The sequence below is a fragment of the Pogoniulus pusillus genome, chromosome 7 (assembly GCF_015220805.1).
Source record: "Pogoniulus pusillus isolate bPogPus1 chromosome 7, bPogPus1.pri, whole genome shotgun sequence".
Taxonomy (NCBI): Eukaryota; Metazoa; Chordata; class Aves; order Piciformes; family Lybiidae; genus Pogoniulus; species Pogoniulus pusillus.
Window position 1 is genome coordinate 2,112,938 of NC_087270.1, and position 15,958 is coordinate 2,128,895.

Below are 15,958 nucleotides of genomic sequence, written 5' to 3' on the forward strand. Positions count from 1 at the left end.
CTTCCTTTCCGTTCCCTTTCCTTTCCTTTCCTTTCCTTTCCTTTCCTTTCCTTTCCTTTCCTTTCCTTCCTTTCCTTTCCTTTCCTTTCCTTTCCTTTCCTTTCCTTTCCTTTCCTTTCCTTTCCTTTCCTTTCCTTTCCTTCAGTTCCTTTGTCCTAACTCTATTTCCCCAAGTCCATGATATAGGCTGGAAGCGAAACTTTGAGCATGTAGGGTACAGCAGCAAACTCCTGCTCTGCTCCAGATTTGTGCTGCACAGACATAAGGGAGAGCTAGGGAGAGTTTGCTCTGGTTTGAGAACCTCTGGAGCTGGGTTGTTTGGCTTGTGTCATGTTCTGGACAGGGACAGGGAGTGCCTGTGGTGCCATGAAGTGCCAATGCAATGGATGGTCAGCCAGCTGCTGAATTCCAGAGCAAGGGTTAAGACATGTTGGGAGGTCTCCGTGGGGATGCTGTGGAGAAGAGAAGACTTTGAGGAGACCTTGGAGCAGGCTTCCAGTACCTGAAAGAGGCCTGCAGGAAGGCTGAGGAGAGGCTATTGACAAGGGCTTGTAATGACAGGATGAGGAGGAATGGGTTTGAAGTGGCAGAGGGCAGTGGCAGATTCAAACTGAATGTTAGGAAGTGCTTTCCAGTGAGGGTGGTGAAACACTGGCACAGGTTGCCCAGGGAGGTTGTTCAAGAAGATGTTCAAGACCTTGAGAGACCTATTCTAGTGGGAGGTGTCCCTGCCTGTGGGGGGGGGGGGGGGGGGGGGGTTGGAACTGGATGAGCTTTGAGGCCCCTTCCAACCTAAACCATTCTGTGATTCCATGATTCTCACCCCACTCTTCTCCAGATGAAGAGGCCTCCTGTGCCAGTGTTTCACTGGGTTTTCAATCACTGCCACTATGTGAATCCCCTCTTCAGAGTCCAGAACCCCTTCTGCAGCCAGACAATCTCTCAATACCCCTCCCTCACCCAGACTCCCCTTTAATACCTGGGGTGGATTACAAGGGCTGGGGCTAGGAGGTTGAGAGAGGTTCTCCTCCTCCTCTAATCTGCTCTAGTGAGGTTGCACCTGGAGTACTGTGTCCAGTTCTGGGTCCAGGTCAAGAAGGACATAGAACTGCTGAAGAGAGTCCAGCACAGAGCCACAAAGGTGATGAAGGCAATGGAACAGCTCTGTTAGGAGGAGAGCCTGAGGGAGCTGGGGCTGTGCTGCTGGGAGAGGAGGAGCTGAGAGGTGACCTCAGCAATGGTTCTCAAGGTGTGCAGGTGAGTGGCAGGAGGCTGGAGCCAGGCTCTGCTGGGTGATGCCCAGTGCCAGGCCAAGGGGCACTGGCTGGAAGCTGAGCCATAGGAAGTTTAATTTAAACATGAGGAGGATTCTTTTCCCCTATGAGGGTGCCAGAACCCTGGCACAGGCTGCCCAGAGGGGTTGTGGAGTCTCCCTCTCTGGAGATATTCCAAACCCACCTGCATGTGTTCCTGTGTGATCTGCTCTAGGAGATCCTGCTCTGGCAGGGAGGATTGACTGGTTGATCTCTGGAGCTCCCTTCCAGCCCCTGACATTCTGTGATTCCACAATGCCTCTGTGATACCCATCCAGCACCCCTCAGGAAGGAGCTGGGGCAGAGCTGCTGGGTGCCATGCAGCCAACTCCCTCTCTCTCTCTCTCTCTCTCTGCCTCTCCCTTCTCTCTGCTGACGGATTTTGTTATCCAATTTAAATGGCGAGGATTTGAAATGCCACCTGAGTTAAAAGGACCTGATTAAAACCGTAGCCTCATCAGGGTCCTCCAACATGCAGTTGCATCTCTGTATTTACATTAGTGTCAACTTTAATTTAAATTCTGCATAACTATATTTGCTCCCCCTAAATTCGTTCGCCCGGAGCGCGGCGCAAATTACTCTGCGCTAACTGCACTTTCTCATTGTCTATGGCGGAGTGGTTCGGAAATTAGCACCCTAAGTGAGTGCTGGGAAGTGTCATTCCGCCTCTTTAACGTCTCATTAATGAACCAGTCTGGGCTGGGAGCAGCATGGTGCCCCGAGGAGGGTGAGAAGCTGCCCTGCTCCCTGAGCTCCTGGCGTTACTTTGCTCCAGCTGAGCCTCCTGGCTCGTCGCTCAGGCTTTTTGGGTGGTGAATTTGGATCAGCTTGGGCACGTTTGGCCCTGGTGAGAATGCTTCTGGAGTAGTTTCCAGTTTGCAGAAACACACAGAATCACAGAAACACCCAGGTTGGAAAAGCTCCTCTGGATCACCAAGTCCAGGGAGGTGGTTGAATCCCCATCCCTGGAGGTGTTTCAGAGAACCAGAGATCACAGAATCACAGCACCATGCAGGTTGGCAAAGCCCCTCAGGAGCACCAAGGCCAACCTAGAACCCTACTCTACAAGATTCACCTTCAACCATAACCCCAGGCACCACATCCAAACCACCCTTAAACACAGCCAGGCTGGGTGACTCCACCAACTCCTTGGACAGCTCATTCCAGTCCCTGACCACTCTCTCCCTGAAAAACTTCTTCCTAATGTCCAATCTAAACCTTTCCAGCCTCAGCTTGAGGCCATTTCCCCCTTTCTCTCTCTCTAATTCCCTGTGAGAGAAGCCCAGCAGCTACCTCTCCACGATGTCCCTTCAGGTAGTTGTAGACAGCAATGAGGTCTTCCTTCAACCTCTTATTCCTCAAACTAACCACCCCAGCTCCCTCAGTCACTCTTCTTAAGATTTATTTGTTCTCCAGGCCCTTCCCCAGCTTCTTTGCCCTCCTCTGGACCTGCTCCAGCACCTCCACATCTCTCTTCTATTGCAGTGTGGTTCTCAGCTCCCCAGTTCAATGGAGGCTCTGAGGATGATGAAGGAACTGGAAGATGTAATGAAGAAAGGCTGAGAGAATTGAGTCTGTTTAGCCTGGAAAAGAGGATTCCAAGAGGAAATCTTATTAGTGCTTATAAATATCTAGAGGGTGGATGTCAAGAAGAAGGGGCCAGGCTCTTCTTAACGGTGTCCTGGGATAGAACAAGGAGCAATGGATACAAACTAGAGCACAGGAAGTTCCACTTCAACATGGAGGAAATTTTCTTTACTGTAAGGATGCCATAGCCCTGGAGCAGGCTGCCCAGAGAGGTTGTGGAGTCTCCTTCTCTGGAGACTTTCAATACTCATCTAGATGCTCTCCTCTGTAACCTGCCTCAGATGATCTGGCTTTGGCAATGGGGACAGACCAGATTGTCTTCAGAGGTCACTTCCAACTCCTACAATTCTATGCTTCTATGATGCTTTGCTTCTAATTGGAGGACTTTAATACCTGCTCTGCAGATGCCAGGTATGAAGGTCAAGCTCTTGATGAAAGAGCAAAGCTTGGATGTCCTAAAATGGACACCAGTGTCAGTTTTTTCTTTAGTGTTGTGCTAAAGAAGATGTCAGTTCCAATTTGCGAGCCCCCCAGACTCATTCCTCACCCTTTCAGGTGGCAAACTGGGCTCAGTTTGGGCAGATTTGCCCAGGGATGTGGTTGAGGTCCCATCCCTGGAGACGTTCAACACCAGACTTTGTGTGGTCCAGGACAGCCTGATCTAGTTGGAGGCATCGCTGCTCACTGCAGAGTGGCTGCCCAAGATGGCCTTTGAGTGTCCCTTCCAACCCAATGCAATCTGTGAATTTTGGGGCCTTTAATGGCTGCTCCATAACTGTCAGGGATGAGGGTCAAGCTCTGGATGAAAGAGAGCCTAAGTGTCCTAAGATGACCACCACCAACAACTTTTCTTTAGCACTGGGCCTTCAAAATGAAAGTTAAATTGGACTTGATGGTCCTCATGAGCCTCTTCCATCTGGAGATGTTCTCTGGAATACAAATGCAGTCACATAAAACAGAGCATCCCAACTGCAAAGAGTGGTTTTACTCTTTGGGGGTAAAAATACCACACTGTGAGGTCACAAAATCCCTTTTCAGGAGAGATTCAATAGCCAGACACCTCTGGACCGTGATTGTTTGCTCATGGTAGGTTCATCCCCTTGCTGCAGCACCCCCGGGTGTGGAGCTCGGCCAGGTGCTCAGCTCCTTTGGGCACACGTGGGGTCAGCTCTTAAAGCAGCGGAGAGACAATAGGAGCCCTCCTGCCTTTCAGCCTGTCCTCCTGACCACCCACCAGGGAAGAAGGGGGAAAGGGAGGAGATAAAAAAAGCCACCAAACCCTACAACAACAAAAAGAAGGGCCGGTGGCTTCTCAGATTTTTGTGGCTGCGTTTAAAGTCGCTGTTTCCTGCAGGTGCCCTGGGTGCCTGCGAACGCTGAGCATCAGCTCAGCCAGGCAGACGTTTTCTTTAGTCCTCAGCATTTTGCCTTTTCACCTCGTAAAACCCTTTCAAGCTAAATAAACCTGACGACAAGAGCAGCCTGGCTCCCAAAACCAACAGCCTAGGGTAGGACAAAGAGTAAAAATAGAAAAGCACCCCCCCCCCCCCCCCCCAGTAGCAGCGGCAGCAGCAGCAGCGCTGAGCTCAAAGGGTGAACGCAGCCCACGCCGGAGCCTCCGACCTTGATACCTATTTATTTTTAATTACAGCATTTGCCTGCCTGCTCAGCGATGACACGAGGAAGGCAAAACAAGTGGTGGCTCGGGGGGATTAAAGGACAGAGGGTGATCTTCAGGGAGGGAAAGGGAATGGAGGTGACTGCCTCGGCGCGGCAGGACCTGCCCCTGCGAGGGTATTGCCGCTGCCGCTTGTATCCGGGTCGCAGGAGATGGATCCCACCGCTGCTCCGCAAGGACAGCGAGCGCTGAGCCTAGTAAAACTCTGCAGGCTGGTTGGGACTTGTAGAAATATGCGATGTGGTGGCTTTGCGGCTCTGTCTCCAGCCCGCCGTGGCAAAGTCCTTTGCAAATTTGCAGCTCCGCAGCTCCAAGGTGAAAGGCTTCCGAATTTTAGCAGCGCCGTCCCCGGACCGTGAGGACAATGTCCTCTGCGTGTCTGCAGCTCTGCGTCCCCACGCCACAAGGGCAATGGCCTTTATCTTCTCAGAGCGTGGCACTTCTGCACGCTCTGAGCGAGGAAGTGGAGGCATGCACAGGGATGTGGAAGGGGACGGATGGGGACACACGGGCAGCAGTGTACCACTGGTGCCTTGGTTTCTTTCCCAACCGCTGCAGCTCAGCAGGAAACCCAAGCAGAAGACAAGGGTACCCCCCCCCAAAAAAAACCAAAGGTTTCTCAGCCATCCCCAGCGAGCAAAATCAAGCCGCAGGAGCTGGCTTGTCCCCAAGCATTGGTGAGTGGCCCCGGGGGTGACTCCAGCATCCAGAAGAGTGAGGAGGGGGTTTCACAGGGAGGACATACAGTAGAGGCCAGGCGAGATTTGGGTGGATAAGTCAAAGGCCTGCCTTAGCTGCAGCTGTGCTCTTATCTGGCTGGAGGAAGAGGCTGAACAACAAAAGAAGCTAAGAAGCCGGGTTGATGCATGGGAAAGCCATTGGCCGAGCATTGTGACTGCCCTTCTGCTGAGCAAATAGTTCAAACTGTTCATTCCCATCTCCTATTCTCTCCCTGGTACATTGTTTGTGTCCTTGCATTTCATTCTGCAAGGAAGATTGCTCTCTGGGCCTATAAGCAAACAGTCCAGAAAAGAGCCAACTATCCTCTCCTTTTCCCTGGAGAACTAGCATTTTTATTTCAGCTCCAAGCTGTCAAAGAGCTGGAGAGTTTGTCAGTATCCTGAATTAATTGCTTTAAGCTGGAGCAGCCTACACCAGCCACCAAATGTCCAGAAGATGTTTATTAATAGTGTTTCCTCTAGGTTTTTTGGGGTTGTTTTGGGTTTTCTTTCCTTGTTTTCTTTTTGCTGGGTTTTGTGGTGGTTTGGGGTTTGTTGGGGTTTTTTTTTTTTGTTGTTGTTGTTGTTCCAAGCTGTCCTCCCCTGTATAGTGCCCTCTGTTCAGCATCAGACAAGGCTGACAAAATGAAGGCTGCTCATAGGGAATTAATAAAAAGCTCCTGAGGTATTGTCAGCCTCATCCTGTCTGCACAACGGGCAGGGAAAACCTCCCATCAGGACTTTTGGGGCAAGAGGGAGAAGACAAATTGCTGGAGAAGGAGCAAGCCCTCGTTTAAACACAAATATCTCCAGTAATTAACGAAAGTGGCGAGGAAATTACTGATGGCTGAAAGAGGGGGAAAAGAATTAAAAAGGAATACATGGCAGGTAAATGGTTTTGTGTTTAAACATGATATATTTTAAAGGGTTCCCCAGCGTGAAAGTCCCTGTTTAAGGGAATGAAGTAATAAACCAATTTATATACCAATAGAAAGTCGAGATCCTGAGTGCCTTTGTGTAAATTTTCCACTTGACTTTTCATTATCTACCTGCACAAAATCAATCTATATGTATGGGATCAACATGCAATATGAGAGATAAAAGACAAAATAAATGTGCTTTGCATATCCCGCAGATAAAAGCCGCCAGGGGCTGCAGGAGCTGCCTCCTGCTCAGGCAGATGCCTTCTGCCAAAAGAAAAAGAAAACAAAAGAGAAAAGGAAAAGAAAAAGAAAAGAAAAAATCGTTTTGCAAAGGGAAAAGGAGCAAAGCAAGAGTGGTGCTTCTTAGGTGCTTGAAATATTGATCCTGTCAAATGAGCAGTGGTTAATAAGTAACTTGGGGAAAAGACGCCGGCTCTTGCTTTGCTCCCTGTTGGAGCACGGACACAACTCTCAGCTGTCTCCGGGCTCCTGGGCAGCAGAGCAGGACCTTCTGCATCCCAAGCCCTGACATATACCCAACCTTGACCCTTCCCAAACCTCATTGCCTCATTCCTCACGTCCTCGCCTGCAAAAGGAAAGGGCATCCTATCGCATCGACTGTTTGCATGCTATGATGGCTCACCTTCACCTCACCCCAGCTTGAGCCATTCCTGACCCAAAATTTCCCATTTCACCTGAGAGAAAAGTACAGCTGTTGGAAAGGGGCAGGGGAGGGGAGGGTGTGGGGGGGTGGAGTGTGGGGATCAGCTCTGTTAATTGATTTGGCTTAACTTCATAACAGTTCTGGGTCACCGGAAACAAGAACGTAGCTCAGCAGATGGAAAGCGCTCCCGATCTTGATAACACACCTCCACAAGTACAGCTTTTGCTCAAGAGGCCTCGGCACCCCCCAACAAAACCAGCACCTGCTGTATTTAACAGCACCTGAAATACCTGCACACACACCCCCCCACACCCCACACCCCCCCTTTATAAGCCAATGAGCCTGGACTTTGAGTGCTTTCCCCCTACAACCACTCCTCCCCCTTCCCTCTTCCAGGACCTGGCCGGTGCTTGACTTTTCATTACAACAATGCCTGTCTGGTTTCATGGATCCCTACATCTTTCAGAGCTGGGTAATAGCATCCTCCTTTCTTGGTTGTTTTGTGTTTTTTTTTTTTTTTCCTTTATGCTCAGGTGAAGAGGCAGAACCTCCTCATGTGGGGTTTGGTTGGCTTCCTCCCCCCCTCTCCCACCCCCCTTTAGTAACAGGATATACAAAAGGTTAAGAGGCACTTCATCAGCTCCAGCCCCCTCCCTGGGTGGAGGTTCTGATTTCTGCAGAAAGCCCATCCCTGTCTCTGCAGCAGCAGAGCCTGTCACCCTGCTTGATGTATTCCTCCTCTTAGCATCCTTGTGCCAGGGGAAAGCAGCCCTGCTCCAGCCAACGGGCAGGGAAGCACCTGGCTCCTGCTGATTTTATTGCTTTGAGGGTCCCTGCACGTCTCTGGGCTCTGGCAGCCCTACAGTAGGATTGGACATGGGCATCAGTTTTTTTACCTTTCCTTCTGCAAAAGGCCCTTTCCAGCCTCTTCCCTTCTTCTCTCCTTAAAAATCCAGGCAAGAGAGAAGTGATGGGTGGTGGGGGAAGGCAGGAAATGAGCCAAAACAGAGAAAAGCAGGGCTGAGATGTTGCCTTTCCAAACCAGAGTTTGTCAGGATGCTCTGCCATGGTCTCAACATCTGCAGCTATTTTATTAGTTTGCTAACGATGCCTCAGATTGGACCCAGGGGTGACAGAAAGTCCTGGCAACCCCTTTTGAACCAGCTTCAACTTCTGCCCCCTGTCCAACTGCCTCCCCCTCATCCATGCCCTCCCAGCCATCAGCTTAGGAAGGATACACATCCCCAGACAGGGCTCTGAGGCAGCTTCTCATGAAGAAAATGGGTTCGCTCATCCCCACATCTGTCCCTTCCCATGGGAAAAAAAACTGATTTCTTGCCACTAGGGATAGAAATAGCCACAGTGGTGGTGAGGAGGAAGCAGAAAGAGCCCCAAAGTCAGGAATGGTAGGAATGCTGTGGCATAGAAAGAGGTTTAATCATCATTTCGGGGGTATTTTTGGTTGTTGGCATTTGTTCTCCTCCTCAAAGCCTTTCCTGAGCTGGCTGTTAGCTCAGCATCAAGGTGCATTCCCTCAAAGGGCTCCACAAATTAACTCATTCCTCAGCTTTCTCTAGACGTTGTTACAAGGTGCTGCTGGTTGAGTTATTTTCTCCCTTGAATCCCGAAAGAATCCACCCTGGGCAAAGTCCCTTCTTCAGCATGCTCCAGACCAGGATCATGCTCCTGCCCATTCCCGTTGGGAACTGCTGGAGCGTGAGACAGGTATCACACATGAGGACAGACACAAAGAGGTGATCGGAGATGGGAATCTGTGCCTTTAATAGGGGATGTGTACATGGCAGCAGCACACAAGCCCAGGAGTATGCCCCAGCCACCCCTGCTGCTGGTTCTTTGTGCCACTAAAATAAATACAGGAGAGCAAAAAGTGGGTTTGGGATGCAGGAGGCTACCAGTGACAGGCAAAGCATCTGGATTTCTCCCATATCCTTCAGTATTGATGGTTTCAGTATGGGTATGGGAAGTTAAGCCTCCTCGTTCACACTCTTCCATGCTGTTGGCATCTCTTTCCCAGCTGTGGAGAGATGAGGCACATTCTTTTTGCTGCTTCTGGAGGTAAAACCCAGCAGAAAGTCAGTTCCTCCCTAGCCAGGAGTGAACATCTTGCTCTAGCCTTATTGATGGGTGACCTGCACAGGTAGATCTGGACAAGAGATCTCCCAGCAACAAGGACCTGACTGCAGAAATCTGCCTTTCTGCCCCCACGGTTTATAAAACCTCACACTCTGGGAGGTGGAAGACAGCAGGAGGGACCTGCTGCTGTGGTCCTCACTACGTTGCCCATTCCCACATCAGCGAGGTTGCCCATGACCTTAGCTGACTGCTTCCAGCTGAGCCTTGGGAAAGGGGCTCTGTGCCCACAGTCCTGAGCCTCTGTAAAGGGGATCTGTGAGTGAAGGGATTTACAGAAGATGGAATGGGAGATGGGAAGGCTGTAAGGAGAGGTGAAGTGTTGGCACTGTGGAAAGGAAGAGAGAAGGAAGGGAGGGTAAGAAGAGAAGGGGGGGTGAGAAGAAAGAAAAGAGAAAACCGGAAAGAAACTGAAAAAAAAAATGGGAAAGAGAAAAAAGGGAAAGAGGGGGAAAGGAAAGAATGGGAAAGAAATGGGAAATGGAAAAGAAATGGGAGAAAGGAAAATGGAGGAAATGAAAATGTAGGGAGAAGAAAAAGAGAGAAAAAAGAAAGGGGGAAATAGAAAAAAACAAAGGGGGGAAATAGAAAGAAAGGGGGGGAAACGAAAAACGAAGGAAAGGGAAAGGAAAGGAGAAAAAGGAAGAAAGGAGAGGGGAAGGGAAAGGGTGAAAAAGAAAAAGCAAATTAAGTGAGAAAAGAAAATAAGGGAGAGAAGGGCAGAGAAAGATGTGAAAGAAGAGAATAAGGGGGAACGAAAGCAAGGGAGACAATTGAAAGATATGGGGAAAGGTAATTAAAAAGGGAAAGAGAGGAAAGAAAAGAAAGGAGAAAAAGGGAAGGAAGTAGAAAGAAAAGAATGAGGGTACAAAAAAGAAAGAGGGGTAAGGAAATAAAAATGTTTTAAAAGGCAAAAACGGGAAAAGGGAAATGGGTAATGAAAGCATAGGAAAGAATGAGGAGAAAAGAAAGTAAAGGGGGGGGAAGAAAGGGAAGAGAAAGGGCAAAAGGGAAAGAAGCTGAAAAGGGGGTAAGAAAATAAACGGGAAGGGGGGGATGGAGAGAAAAGAACATGAGAGAAAGGGAACGAAATAGTGAAAAAAAAAAGGGGGAGGGACGGAAAGAAGGAAAAAGAAAGATAAATAAATAGAGAACATAGAAGTGGGGAGGGAGGAGAAAGGAAAATGAGTGGAAATAAAAGGAAATGCAAAGAAAGTAAGGGAAATACACGGACAGAACACGAGTCTGTGGCGAAAGGAGCATTTTCCTCTGCGGGACATAGCTCCCGCACAGCCCCGCAACGAACCCTGCTGCGGACGAGTGGGTTGGAGCCGACCCCCGCCCCCCGACTCCCCCAAACAGCCCCGGCCACGTTCCCCGCCAGGATTCGCCTCGGCCTCATTTGCGTTTTTTAACAACTTTTACTCTTTTTCTTTTTCCATGCAATTTCACGGCCGGCTGCCCCTGCAAACATAACGCGCACCTCCCTCCTTCCTTCCCCCACTCCGACATCCCACCCCCGCCTCGAGCCGCCTCTTGTCGCCTTCCCGGCCCGTTCGAGGCACTTTCCCTTAGCCCGGTGCATCTGTCGGGCTCGCCACGCCGAGCTACACGGCCTGAGGCTGGGAACCGGGCCCTGCGTGCGGCAGCGGCTGAAGGAACGGCTCCATCCATCCCTCCACCAAACCAACATCCATCCATCAGTCGCTCCTTCTGCCCATCTGTCCATCCCTTTCTCTGTCAATCCATCCATCCACTAATCCCCACATCCACCCCTGCGTCCTTCCCTCCGTCCCTCCATCAAACCAAGCATCCTTTCGTTTATCCATCCATATCTTTCTCTATTAATCTATCCAATCATCCATCAATCCCTCCATCTATCTCTGCATCCATCCCTCCATCCCTGCTTCCATTCTTCCATCTCTGCATCCATTCATCTGTCGCTGCACCCATCCCTCCATTCCTGTTCCCATCCCTCCATCACTGCATCCATTTTCCAGTCCCTCCTTTCATCTCTCCATCCACCCCTGCATCCTTCCCTCCATCTCTCCATCCTTCTGCCTTCCCAAATGCAACATCTCTCTGCAACTTTTTCACTTCTCATCGACCCCAATCCCCAACCCCGGGCCTCCATCCGGCCACCTTCTCCATGACCGGGTTGGCTCCGTCGACCCCCCCTCGCTCAGTGCCCTTGACCGCTCAGGTGCGCGACAGGATGGAGAGTCCAGCCCCTTCGACCGCCAAAAAACCTCCTCCTTGCGCTGTTCGGAGCCGAGCCCCGGGTTTAAGGGGGGGGTCGCAGCCCCGAGGGTCTGGGGACACCCCGAGCCAAGGGACACAATTGATGCTTGAAAAATAACTGGAGGAAAAAACACGATTTTGGTGCCCGACCGGCACAGAACGAGAATTTGGTTTGAGGTTTAATTTGTTTCCCTTTTTCTCTTAATTCCCGACCCCCCCTCCCCTTCATTTCATTAGTTTAATTTGCCTTTTTTCCCTCCCTCCTTCCTTCTTTCTTTATCTTTCTTTCTTTTTCTTTCTTTCTTTCTTTCTTTCTTTTCTTTCTTTCTTTCTTTCTTTTCTTTCTTTCTTTCTTTCTTTCTTTTCTTTCTTTCTTTTTCTTTCTTTTCTTTCTTTCTTCTTTCCTTTCTTTCTTTCTTCTTTCTTCTTTCTTTTCTTTCTTTCTTTCTTCTTATCTTCTTTCTTTCTTTCTTTCTTTCTTTCTTTTCCCCTTTTTTCCCTTTCTTCCCCTTTTCCCCTGTTTTCCCCTGTTTTTCTTTTCCCCTTTTTTTTCCCTTTCCCCCCTTTTTTCTTCTTTCCTTCCCCCCCCCCTTTCTTTTTTCTTCCCTAATAAAAATAAACCTAACCAAATTTCCTTCAGCTCACGCAGTCGAGGAGAAATGTTTTGCTCGCCACAGTGGCAGCCTGAGCCTGCAAAAAAACCGCGGCCAGAGAACGAGAGAAAATAACCCCAAAACCTCCTCCCGAAACCCACTGGTTTTAGCGATGGAGCCGCCCCATAAACCAGTGGGTTTCGGGCAGGTTTCTCCATCACCCTTTTCATATTTATTATTTGAAGGTCATGCAGGGAGGAAAGGGAACAATCTTGGGACGATTTTATATTTTATTATTCTTATTTTTTTTCCTCCTCCACTTTTCCAGCTTTTCCCCAGCCTGGTTTTATGCGGTTTCTGGATTTAATCTAGCGCCGAAGCGGGACCTTCCTTCTTCGACTGAAATACAGGATTAGGACTATTTCTAGAAGAAAGAGGAGAGTGTGAACTGCCTTTTGGTCTAAAGCAGAATCACAGCTTGGAAAATAGGGCTCCATCAGTTGCCCAGGAGACGAGTTAAGCCCTACTTGGGTGTTCCAGCTCTTTTTAGACTCAGCAATAATTAGACTCATCTCACCCCCGAGCTGTCCCGTCTTGGGTTTGGTTTCAAAATCATCAATGAACTCTACTTTCCCCCCGTAATCCTGAGTGCGAGCAGGGCAGGCAGGACCGGGAGCTGCCCATCTCGCTGCTCTCCCAGGGAAGGAGGCAGAGTTGGGGTGGGATGGGTGGCGGATGAGGTAGGGTGGACGAGTTTAGGGGCGAGGACAGAGAGCCCTCGGTTGCCCAGCGTGGCTAGCGCGGGGCTTCCCTATCGAACTGCTTGGCCGTGCCATCTTCTTTGTGCTTTGATGTCTTTTGAGCCATCGCTGCATGTCATTAGGGGCCCGGACAATTAAAAGAAGTGACTTTCCCTCCTCCTCGCATTCCCCCCCCCCCCCCCCCCCCCCCCCCCCCAACCTCAGCATATCCAACTGGGAATTCACGGAGAAGATAATTATATACATAACTGGGAAGTCAGGGAGTGGAATAAGAACATGAAAACCAGGAAAGTCAGGTTAAAACCAAAACTGAATGAGGGAAAAGCGAGTGGCTGGATTTGGACCAATGTGCGTGTGTGTGTGTAGGGCTCAAACCGTGTTCGCCTTCCTTATGCCCGATCCGACTCGCTCGGATGGTCCTTGGCTTTACCCGGAAAACGAACTTGAAATGAAAATCAACGGTGGAAACGGAGCCCCGATCTCTGTCCCTGAGTTGAGGGAGCTTAAGGAGGCTGGGGATGCTCGGCTGCAGAAATTAGGGGAGAAGTGGGTAAAAAAGGTAGCGCCCCCACGCCTCCCATCCCCCGCCCCGAACACACCCCCCGGTGCATCGGACGTCGCGGGGCCGTGGGGCTAAACCGCTCTGTTCCCGGCCAGGCCTGAGGTAGCTCTGTCCCACCCCACCCTCATCCCGGGGAGGGTTGCCCCGGGATGCTGCAGGGGTGGACTTGGCTCCTTCCCACTCGCGTCCTCCTCCCCGCGCGGGTGACAGGCATTTAATGAGAAGTAATTAGCGAGCGCGTAGCGCTGCATTACGAGCAGGCCGGGCTGTTATGAATTATTGAGAACCCATTAACGGCCCGGCTTTTGCAAGCGACATGTCACTTGTCACCACACCACGAGGACAGGGACGCCCGCACCCACTCGCTCCTGCCACTGCCCGCATCGCGCTCGGACACGGCTGTCGGAGCCGGGACATGGCCCCCGGCGTCATGTTCCTCCCCATTCCGAGGCTATATCCCCTTCCCGGACCCTCCATCCCGCCGTGGAAGGCATCCCGGGGGCTGTTATCCCGGTGTGGGAGGTGCCACGGGTGTCTGTGCCCGGTGCCTGGCCGGGCGAGCTCTGGTGAGAGCCAGTAGCCAGGTGAAACTCTTTTCCCCTTACCAAGGCGGAGGTGGGGGGGGAAGTGGGGGGAGTTACTTCGCAAGCAGGGTAGGGTCCTGCCGGCAGCGGCACCGGCTGCAGGACCGGTACCGGATGCTGACAGCGGGTACAGGCAGAAAGGGCGTTGCTGGTGTCACGGACACGGGAGAAATGCCCCTTCTTTGAGGTACAAAGCTGGCAGCCCGGAACAAAAGATGCCACAGAGCGGGGGGCGCCGGGGCGAGGGGTGGGGGGGGGGGGCTGGATGGGAAGGGAAGGTTGCGAGGGATAAAATGATTAAAAATAATATAAAGTAAAACCCAACAAGTATCCGTTTTGATGGAACGGGAGAAAAACCTCCTCGTCCCTCTCCTATCCTACTCCGACAGGGCCACAACGACTCCCCACCTCAGAAAAGGGCTTTTGGGGCAGAAACGGGCAGAAATGGCGCTGGCAGCCGGCCCGGCCCCGTCCGCACCCCGCTCCTGCGCGGGCTACCCCCGCCCCCTCAAGTAACAACCTTTTCCCTCTCTTCCCCTGCTAGGCATCGCGTTTTTCCCTACTTAAAACGACTCCTAGACTGGGAGGGGTGGCAGTAAGGTCAGGATTCGCCCCTTCAATTTCCCTGTCCCCGAAACCCAGCTGGGAGCATCCATTCCCCACCCCGCACCCCCCGGACCCCGACGGCGAGCTGAGAAAAAGGAGGAGGGAGGGAGAGAGGGAGGGAGGGAGGGATGGAGGAGAAGGTGAAGGTGGGAGTGAAAAGCGGAGGAGAAGCAGGAGAAGGAGCGGCGGGTGTTACCTACCTGCGTCCCGGCCCGCCGCGCCCCGGCTCTGCGGGAGCTGCCTGGGAGCATCCCGGCATTTATTGGAGCTGGAACCGGGCTGCTGTTGACTTTAGCACAAAGCAAAGATTTCGCTGCCCGCTAGTTTAAAAATGAATATTTTACCAAGATATCGATCAGCTTTATAAAATTCAGTTAAGCACAATGGCTCAAAAGGAGAAAGGGGGGGGGGGCGGGGGTAGGGGTGGGGGGGTTGAGGCGGGGGGGGGGGGGGAAGAAAAGGGACGCAATATAATATCTGTGTAAATTTGCTGAAGTATGACGTGGTGTTGAAAGTTTACCCTCCTGGAATTTGGATCTAAATCCCCCCCCCCTTCCCTCCCTTCTTCTTCCCCCCCCCCCCCCCCCCCCCCTTTTTTTTTTCTCTCTTTTTTTTTTGTTTACTGACTTTGTTTATTCACAGATCGCGGTTGCGGGAGCAAAATGCGCTCTGCAGCAAGGCCGGGGGCGGGCGAGTTGTGTGAAGAGAAGGGGGTGGGAGGGAAAAAAAAAAAAAAAGAGAAATTTGCTGGTGGGAGTACAAGGAAAAAGCAATAACGCCGAGAGCGTGGGGATTTCTTTCCTTCTCCCCCCCCCCCCCCGCCCCCACCCCACCATTCCAAGTCCCCATTCTTCCACTTCGGCGTGAGGAAGAGGAAAAGAAAAATACAGGGCGTGGGGAGGAAGGGGCAGCTGGGGGGGGGCGAAACTTTCTGCTAGAGGCAGCATCCAAACGGCTCCGTGTACCAGCGCCCGAGCAGCGCGGAGCAGCAGCTCAGAGGAGATGTAACTGGGAAAAGGGAAGAAGCGGGGAGGTCACCCCCAAACCATCGGCACCCCCTCGCCCGTGCTCCTTCGCCGCGGGAGCCTTTTATGTGCTAATGAAACACATTGCATGCCTCGGGTTCACAACGTGTGTGTCCTTGCCCAACAGATTTCTGGCTGGATCCGTGTTTTGTTTTTTTTGGGAGGGGGGGGTGGTGTGTGTTTCACACACATACATCCCCCCCCTTCTCCCCTTTTCTCTTCCCGCGGACAAAGCGGCGTTTTAAGAAGGATTTGGATGTTATTTCGCAAAGCAACATCTCTGACCGCGCCGTAAACGCGTGGGAAAACAACAAGTGGTTGGGAAAACGGGGCAGGGTATTTACGGGGTGGGGGTAGGGGGGAAATAAACGCGAATCAACCCGATCGGGCTGATCGGGGATGTCAGTGGAGCGACGGGAGGGTTCCGTGAGGCTTCTAGAGGACGGCATGGTTTTGATGGCAAAATAAGAAGCTTTCCGGTTATTTTTTTCCACCGTCGGTTTACCCTCGGCGGGATGTGTTCCATCTCCGAGCCCATTCCCACACCCCCA